Below are 10394 nucleotides of genomic sequence, written 5' to 3' on the forward strand. Positions count from 1 at the left end.
ACAGGCCCAAGGAGTAATTTCATTACTGTATGCACACACTAAAGAAGTGAGAGCGAGAGAGACATCACTCCTTTCTAATAATAAAGGCATTGTTCAAAGGGCCTACATCACATTTTCACTTTTTTAAAATAGAATAAGTCATATACACTATACTGCCAAACATATCCACTCACCCATCCAGATAATTTATTTTGAATTGGTGTTCCAATCAATTCCATGGCCAAAGGTGTATGAAACCAAGCACCTAGGCATGCAGATTGCTTCTACAAACATTTGTGAAAGAATGGGTCCCTCTCAGGATCTCAGTGAAGTTCAGCAGGGTGCCGTGATAGGATACTACCTGTGCAACAAGTCCAGTTGTGAAATTTTCTTGCTACTAAATATTCCACAGTCAACTGTCAGTGGTATTATAACAAAACTGAAGCAATTGGGAACAACAGCAACATGTAAAATCACCGGATGCTTTCTGCAGCATTAATCGCTACAGACCACCAAATTTCATGTGGCCTTCAGATTAGCTCAATAACAGAGAGCATAGAGAGCTTTATGGAATTGGTTTCCATGACCGAGCAGCTGCATCCAAGCCCAATGCAAAGCTGGTGCCCTGGTGTAAAGCATGCCTCCACTCTAGAGCAGTGGAGATGTGTTCTCTGGAGTGATGAATCACGCTCTGTCTAGCAATCCGATGGACTAGTCTGGAGTTGCTGGTTTCCAGGAGAACGCTACTTGTCTGAGTGCATTGTATCAAGTGTAATGTTTGGTGGACATTCCCATAAACACACTCCTAAACCTTGTGAAGGAGTTGAACCTGTTCTAGCTGCAAAGGGTGGCCCAACATCATATTAAACCCTATGAATTAGGAATGGGATGTCTCTCAAGCTCATATGCTTGCGATAGCATGAATACGCAATGCTTATAAATATAGTGTATTAGCACGTTTTAAAATTTAGCATCACACCCAAGTCTATACAGTACACATACAGCCCATTTCGCTTCCAGCTTCAAATAAGACACAATACAAGCCAGCCAGTCAGAACAGAGGACATGTACAGGACATAAAGGTAACAATATAAAGGATATAAAGAATATAAAGGTAACAAAAAGGTAACAACCCGTTAAATTCAATAGAGCTTTTAATAGAAGGATAATCAGAGATTGTCAAATGGCCATCTGAAAATATGGACATTTTTAATACACAAGTATCATAAGTGGACCTCAGCGAACGTACAAAATGAGATCACTATTCAGGTTGTTTTGGGTACACTACCCAACTTTGGAGCAGAGAATAAAAAGACACTCTCACACTTTCTGCTTGAGTGTTGCTGATTTCCATTGCTCACTAAACGACTAGGGATCATCCACTACACGACTTCAACCTGCTGCTGAACTGAACTGAACCTGTCCCAAAACACGCTTGCTTATCTAGAAGATGCAGATTCACACCACCACTTACGCCACTGACCCAAATGAAAGACTTCGTAAAAGGTTGTTGGTGGGAAGATGGAGTCAGTATGCCCTGTACAGACTGTACAGGGATTGGAAGGTGAGTAGCACAGCACATATTGGATACAAGGTAGATATTGGTTTCTCATATGAATTTCCGTTCCACCTTAAATGGTGCCGCAGATATGTACCAGTGCCAGAACGTAGCTGCTGCATCATTTAAGGTGGAATGTAGAATTAACATAACTTCCTAAGCACTGCACTTTTCATGCTCAGCTGACCACTATACACTACTAAACATCACAGCATGTTTAATATGCTCTGATGTGCCATTTAAAACAACGAAAATTGGAGTCTGCGCCCCTCACACACATTTGATTCTCTTTCCAACTGTCAACTCCGATGGACACAAAATCTGCAGACTGGAGCCAAGAGGTACAGACTCAGCCAAACTGACAATCTGGGCTTAAATTGTGGTAGCCTCAGCTCTTTATTTCAAGATTTCTATACACTTACAGTTACCACAAGAGAAAAATTGGCCACTTTTTTTGAAAGGCTACTTCTAGATGAATCAGCCCTCACCCATTCACTCTACTGTGCAGAGTAGGGAACAATAAATATGAAACCATACACCACTACTGAATTCATCATTAAGCAAAGTGAAATGTGATACATACAATGTGAACGGAAAGTGCAGGTCATTCAGTCTATTTATAAAAAACCTTCCTGAAAGGGGCACGAAGGGGACTAACAGTATGCTTGCTTTAAACCATAGATATATAGAGATGAATGTGTCTTATTATAGCATAATAACACTGGTCTCAGGAAATAGACAAACTACACACACACACACACACACACACAATCTCGGGTTTGTCCACATCAGTTCAGTGGCTCTTTCACCACATCCAAGCCGACTGTTTGTATTGTTTTATTATTCATGCACTCTCAGCTAACACTTGACCCTTGTGACTCAAGAGCTTCAGGTTCAGGAAAACAAGGTATGTGTGTAGGTTTCTATTTCCTTCCAACTTTGTTAGTTTGCACCCAACCGAACTAGTTTAAGGATGGGTTCGACCTTGAGTTCTGTCTTTGAAAACATTTTGCTTGTGGTCTTCATACAAGCACTGCAGACTGCAGATGGATGGATGAATGGACTGATGAGAGGGTGTACAAATGAATAAATGAATGGATGGATGAAATAATAATTGTGAATAATAGTGAATAGATGATGATGAGATGGGTTAAATGATGAATGCATGCACAGATTGATGGATAGCTGGTTGGGTGAATGGGTGAATGAGAGGGTGGAAGGGTGTGTAGATAGGTGGTGGATGGATGGAAGAATGGAGAGATGATAAATGAATGGAAAGATGAATGAATGGATGATGGATGGATAAAAGGGCCAGTTGATGGATTGATTAGCAGATGGATGAGTGAGTGGGTGGGTGGGTGGGTGGTGGATCAATTTATAAATGAATAGATGGAGAAATTAAGAGGTAAATAGATGTGTAATAAATCAGTAAATGAACAGATGGATGTTGATTATAAATACATAATCAGCAATGAAAAATGTCAAACTGTATATTACTGTGGTTCCTAAGTTCTAAACAACAAGTTCTCAAACCCTTGACTATCACATTATATTAACGCCTCCAAAAATACACAAATCCAGCCCACTAGCAAAAGCCCTAGTCAAAGGTGAAAGCTAGTGAAGCTGGACAAAAGGATCCAGCAACTTTGTTCAAGTATGGTTTGGTTGACACTGAAGAGCAGCACATCACCACCAGGACAGTAGAGACTGTAACAGTTAAACTCTTAACTAGAGACAGTAAAACCCCTTGATTTTGGAAGAAACAATAAATGAGCTGGTGTCCCAATACTTTTGTCCATTTAGTGTATATATACAACTCATTGCACATTGTAGTCTTTATCCAATTATTAAGTCACAGTATAGACTAATAGACTAACTACACAAGAGTAAACACACACATACACACACAGTTTTAACCATCTCGAATGTCTGAGCATGCTTTTGCACCATCCGAAGCACGAAGCACACATGGCTATGCGTACACAAACACATTTTGAAGAAAGGTTTCATTATTCAGGAGTATTGATCTCTCTTATTAAATCAATCACACACAAATGAAATAGCTACTCATATGAGAAGGCCTTGCCTGGTTCGTGGAGAGCACTCTGTTTGAAGTGCCATGGTTTCTGTCAGAACAGCGCTGGATCAAAGAGAGGAGAAAGCTCTGCAAGTATGGGGGAAGGAGGCTTAGGGTAAATGTAAGATTACCTACAAAATGAACAAAGCAGAATGTGCTGTGATTGAGCAGGAGAAAGAGGATGCTCATGTTTAGAACTGCAGGTGGATGGATGAATGGATGGATGTATACATTGATGAGTGTATGGACAAATGAATGAATGAATGAATGGATGAAATAATAATTGGATAGTGGATGATAAGATTAATAAATTGGATAATAGATACATAGATTGATAGATGGATCGGTGAATGAATGAGTGAGTGGAAGGGTGTGGGACAGGTGGTGGATGGATGAAAGAATGGAGAGATGATAAATTAATGAAAAGATGAATGAATGGATGATAGATGGATAAAAGGGCCGATTGATGGATTGATTGTTGGGTGGATGAGTGAGTGGGTGGTTGGGTGGGAGATTAGTTAATAAATGAATGGATGGAGGAATGAAGGATGGATGTGTGGATGAATGGATGAATAAGTGAATAGATGATGTATGATATGATATATGGGTGGTGGGTGTGATTATAAATAAGTGGATGGATGAATTGATAAATGAATGGATGGACAGATTTATGAATAAATGCATGGATGGTGGGTGGGAAGATGGATTATTTCAACTAATGAATGGATGGCAGGAGGGGTGGGTAGGTGAATAAATGAATAGTTACATGGATGGCTAGGTGAGTGAATGAATGAATAAGTAAATGGATAAAGAAAAATAGATGACAAATGGATGGATAGTTGATGAATGTATGATAGATAAATGGATCATGGATGGATGAAGGATTGATTGGTTGGTGGATGAATTAATAAATAATTAAACTGATTATTAAGTTAATGGATGCAGGTATGGAGAGGTAATGGATGTATAATGAATCACTAATAAATACATGAGGGAATGGAGATATGGGTGTGTAGATGAATTAATGAGTGAATAGATGGAAGCATTATTAAGTGAATGGATTAATGAGTATAGATACATGGATGGATAGATGGGTGAGTGGAAGTAAAAGTGAATGAATTGCAAATAAATGAATGGATATAGGTAGATGGAGGATGGATGAATAGATAAATTAATACATTATTGGATGAATATGTAAAAAAATGGAAGGATGGATAGATGAATAATTGGATAAAGCATGAATGGAAGATTAACAGCCTACATTAGCAGAAGATCTAAACCTGCCAGTTGCACCCCAGACATACCACTGCACTGAAGTCTCTCAAAACTTCACAGCAGAAAGGGTACAGAACAGAGAAGCTCAGACAGTGCAGGAATTCACTGAGATGAATGTATTTCCGAACGATTGAATACGGTGTGAATGTATAATGCATTTTAATGTTAAATGCTTAATCCAGTATAAAATAAACCTTTCTTTCAAAGCATTTAGTGAAATTTATTTGCACTCTTTAGAATTCAAAGAGGTGCTCTTGCTGATTCTGCCACAAATCTTTCTCAGTTGTAAAGCTGAAACTTTATAATATGTGACAAATCTTAATTAACTTTTTTGTTGCACTTGGAGGCACAAGATATATTACACACTTTTTACATCTCCAATATAATTAAGTAGTCATTTTTATAAGAAGCACAATCATTTATCCTCTCCTTTAATAGCCCATACATCATCATGTGGCAGTACATTTCGTTTTTCCACATGAGAAAGAGAAAGGAAAATCTTAATGGTTCGCTCCCGCTAGCATAATTTTAATTATGGATTTTCCCTACATGATCGATTTGAAGAAAGCCATAGTAATACAAGTTGTACATTCTACTGTATTAAATATTTGATATCCATTAAATTTTCATGATTAATGTCTTGGAAAGAATCAGTTTCCCTAAGCCCGTTAGGATTTTTTTTTCTTCTGCAGACTAAATTAAAGGTTTTATTCTTTTTCAGGGAGATACAGCCATGCGGTTTTTGATTAGTCTTATTTGAAAAATGAAACATTTTTTTTATATCGACCTTCCAAAGAAATGTTCGTCCAACAAAGGATCTTAGTTATATTACAGCTATTTAGCTTACCCCTGGAAATAGCTTTTACATGGCATTCTGCATAAGATGAATGTGCTTTTTACATTTCTGCCACAAAATCACTGTCGGATACATTAACTGTCCTTGTAAAGTTACTATATTTAAATAGGTCTTATAGAACCTGGGCCTTTATCAGCAGAGGACCTCATCCTGCCCATAGTATTCAGTATTTCTTGGTTTTATATATGAATGCTTATATAACCCAAACTACATTCCTGCTGGTTTTTGACATATCTGCTGTATTTGTTCTGCAGCTTTGTTGAAATGGTGAAAGCTGATTGAGTGTGTGACAGAGAGAGAGAGCGAGAGAGAGAGAGAGAAAGAGAGAATCCCAGAAGCTAGCTGTGTATCTTTTAATGATATTGGCTCCAGTCCCTCAGAGAAACAGCCAGTCCAATGCCAGTGTCTGTATCACACAAACCAAATGGTGTAAATGTAATCTTGCCTCTCCTCAGTGCAACACACCCTTCTGTGTTCTCTTTATTGACCGAGTGAAGTTTTAGTCTTTGTTGCCATCAAATCAAACAGGCCCACTCCTCAGTTTACCTAATTTCTTCATATATTCTATACAAAGACAAAAGTATTAGGACACCTGCTCATTCATTATTTCATCTGAAATCAAGTATATTATGTTGTATATTGTGGAACATTGCTTTGAGGATTCAGTGATGATCACCACCCCAACTCATCCCCAACTTCTCAACACATCCAAAAAGTATTGGATAGAGCATCAACCATCATTCCAAAGAACACAGTTCCACTGCTACACAGCTCAATGCCTCTAGCCTACATTTTCAGTCTAGAAATTAATTCAGTCTAGAAATGAAGCTCTCTATCCTGGCATGGTTCCTATGGATGTGCTTCTCTTGTTAATGTTCAATATCAGCTGTTAAGTTACTCTTAAGACCATTCGCTGCATTTGTACTTTGTGACTTAATCCTCCAAACATGTGATTTGAGTCTCCTCCTTAGGGACAACTAGTTACTAGTTACAGATTAGTAATCGTTAGGTCAAAGAGTCACAGAGCATAAGGGGTTAGTTAGTTGGAACACTGCCTTTGCTGTTGTGTTTAGCCTGTTAGCTACCTTATCGAAGCCCAGCTATTCAGCTATGGGACCAAATATGACATTCCAGATAATAATTCCCGAGTGCTTTTGTTACTTTTTTTATTTCTATGATCATTTTGCTACGATTGTGCTTCTATGACACTGTAGAGCATGCAACTCACCACCAGACTCGGCAAGATATCGGAAAAAAATGTGGCTTTGGTTTGCTATGAAAACCAGGCATCTGTGGCTTTATGTGATGCCAGTATCCAGGAAAGGGAGGTCAAAAACCATTGTCCTGACCACAGAAGTCCCATATCAGAGAACCATCTAAAAATATTAAATAAATACATTCTATGGCACCTCTAAATTTGTAATAAGTTTAGTGGGTGGTTTAATGGGCTAAATATGATGAGTAAATGTAGAACCATGACAACCCAGAAAACCCTTTTACCTCAAGAAACCTTTTAAAAATAGTTTTAAAAAATATATATATAGAATAAGAAATAGGGGTTTTTTATTCTACAAGCCATGGAGCCTCTTTTTGGTAATACAAAGAAGAACCCTTTAGGCTTAGAGTTTATGAGAATACTTAAGTTCAACATGTTCTGGTCATGCGGTAATCCAAGATGCTGATGTGCCATCAAGAAGATGGTGACGTCATCATATTTATGCAACACAACTGCCCAATTATCATCACTTACTCTCTGAGCTGAGGCAATCTGGGTGTGAAACTGAAAACAGTCTGTCAGATTACACACACATACACACAGATTCCCATTATTAGGTTTCATAATAAAACAATCAAAGCACTGTCAAGCAGGCTTGGAGGCCCATCACACATTTTACAGTGGTGTGTTGTTCTCTGCTTTAACACACTTGATTCAGCTCCAGAACTGTTTGATAATTAGACAAATGATGTGGAAGTGAAGTGTGCAGTGCAGGAGGAGTCTTCAGCACTGGATTGGGGAACCAATTAACACGAGAACATCTGTGATTTTCTACTTTTCAGTCTTAAATCATCTCCCTCAGTGTCTTGATTAGGTCATCAAGGGGATTACTGAAACATTTGGACACAGGGAACATAGTTCACATTGTACATAGTTCTTGTAGACCCAAATTCTGTGAGCTGGAAGAAGTTTAACCAAAAGCAGTCAAGTAGTACCAATCAGATCAAAGGAAACAACAACTATATTCCGTGACAGTTGTAATTAGAGATGTCCCAGGTCGGTCCAGGCATATTTGAATGGTGTGCTTGCTTTTTTACTTGGGGTCATCTTTAGCTTGTAAGGTAGGCTGGTTTTAAATATACTTCTAATTAGATTCTGCTAACACTCTTGTCTTAAGGTTAACATAGAAGCTTGGTGCTCACTAGTTGATCCTCTAGGTATCCTCTAGGGGTTATTAAAAGACATTACTCACAGCCCTGAACTGTATGACTTACAGGGACTGTGAATTATAAATAAACCAAAAAGCAGATTTTTCTTTAAATTAATAACAGCACCACACTTGCTTAACATTCTTAATAGTCTATCACTTTCTAAAAGTGCTGGCGCTTTCGACCAGTCCTACTTTACAACTCAACCCTGAGTCTGAAAGGATGTGGTACTTATTAAGCAGCCCTTACTGAGAAATAACAACAGACAAAAAGCTGCTGGTGTTTTCTGAACAATGGACTTACACAGAGTCCAAGTAGGTAAGTCCATACCCTCATGGTCCAGACCTCAACATGACTTAATGTGTTATCGTATTATTTAGTTTTTTTTAACAGTATAACTGAAGGGTGTTCTCTGACTTTAGCACACTATTGCATTCCTCTACAACCTGCTCTGACCTTAAAAAATTACCACCACCCGTAAGTGTACTGATCTTTAAAGCTGCCCAGCAGATCATGGAACATTCCCGCTCCATGGTTATTTCAGTGGATATAGTGCTGTTCATTACATCCATGTCGAAATTGCTATGGCAGTTTAAGCGCTTGACACGTTACGCTGCGTGTCAAAGGTCTTTCTCTTGCTGTGGAAAAACAGAAAACCCATTTAGGGCAAGAGGAGAAGGCCAGAACAGGCCTGACAGGCAGGGGAAATAGACTTTCTTTTTTTAACCCATCTGTAGATATTGGATCATGCCAGAGAGAGGTTGCGCTGGTTAACTCTATGACTCCAGGTCCATTCAGCTAAAAAAAAAAAAAAAAAAAGTAAAAGCAGCAAATGGTGGCGGTAGGGTGGAGGGTGCTAGCCACCTTGCTCTCATGGAACCATTTCCCCAGGACAGAACTAGACGGAATAGACCTCTAGCTGAGGGCATGAATTTGACACACAAATATGCACCATGCTCGAGAAGTATAGACCCCTCACCCATCCACCTGCCCACCCATCAGTATTCTATAGGAATCAGAATGGTCAAAAAATGCTTCTTCATCATTTGGGTCCTGCTTTATTTAACAAAACATATACCTCAGCGCAGTTCTGGCTGAGTTGTTTTATTGACCGGCCTGGAGAAAAAAATGAGAGAGAGAGAGAGAGAGAGAGAGACATAGAGAAAGAACAAGGGAGATAGAAAGAGAGAAAGAGAGCAGAACGGCATTCTGAAAAAAAAAATCTTACTTTGCTACATTTATTGCTTGCTTGGGATTTCTATTCCATTTCATTTTTCCTTCCTTCCCTTCTCTCTCTCTCTCTCTCTCTCTCTCTCTCTCTCTCTCTCTTTTTCTGTCTCTCATGCCATTTTTATTACAAGTCCCTTGTCAGCAAACCACGTTTTCCCATTCCTCAAGTTCATTATCATCAATAAGTCAAATATAGTCTATCCTTCAAAGCCACATCATGCGCTGTGGCTGAAGTAGCCTTTTTTCCCCTCTGCAGTGTAAACCAATTTACCTTCCTCTCTCCATTGCAGATAGTATTAAACAATGCCCTATGAGTGCGCAGCTGTCTGAAAGGGGATGATTTATTGCAGAGTGAGAAGTCTTTGCGTCGCTTTGCGAGGCTGTGCTGTGTAAAATAAGCTCATTTATATTCCATATTGCCATAGCTGCCTCACTTAATATTCCTGTCAGCCCTGCGCCGGGCAGTGGATTCACTCTGATTCGAGACATGGCATAAAAGAAGCCTTTCCTTCGCTTTGAGGGGTGTACTAACATTATTAAACACATTTCAGCGCATTATAGTAATGCTGGTGGAAAACAGCGCCGGTATAAAAGCACAGGTTAAGAGAGCCGCTGTTGTCTGAGATTTGACAATCTGCTAATGGCGCTATCTACAAGAGGCGTTTTTCTCACCGCGGCTCTGCTGAAAGACGCTGGTAAAAGCTTTAAGTCATGCTGTTTAATGCATGGCTTTTAAACAAGTAATGAAAGAATAAATTAGCGCTGTGCTATACATAGTGCGCTCAAAAGCCTGCTGATGCTTTCCGTCCAAAACATCAATAAAGGCTTTCGATAGCTATTTTGAAGAGCTTGAATACAGGCTTTTGAGGAATTCTGTAAACATACAAAAAGAAAGAGCTAGAATATTGTCATACAAGCTCCTTTCATTTCATAATGGTCATAATACTTCCCATAATACAAAAGAACCAACAGAGGATAATGTGTCCTTTTGCAGC

Source organism: Salminus brasiliensis, chromosome 25 (assembly GCF_030463535.1).
Source record: "Salminus brasiliensis chromosome 25, fSalBra1.hap2, whole genome shotgun sequence".
Classification (NCBI taxonomy): Eukaryota; Metazoa; Chordata; class Actinopteri; order Characiformes; family Bryconidae; genus Salminus; species Salminus brasiliensis.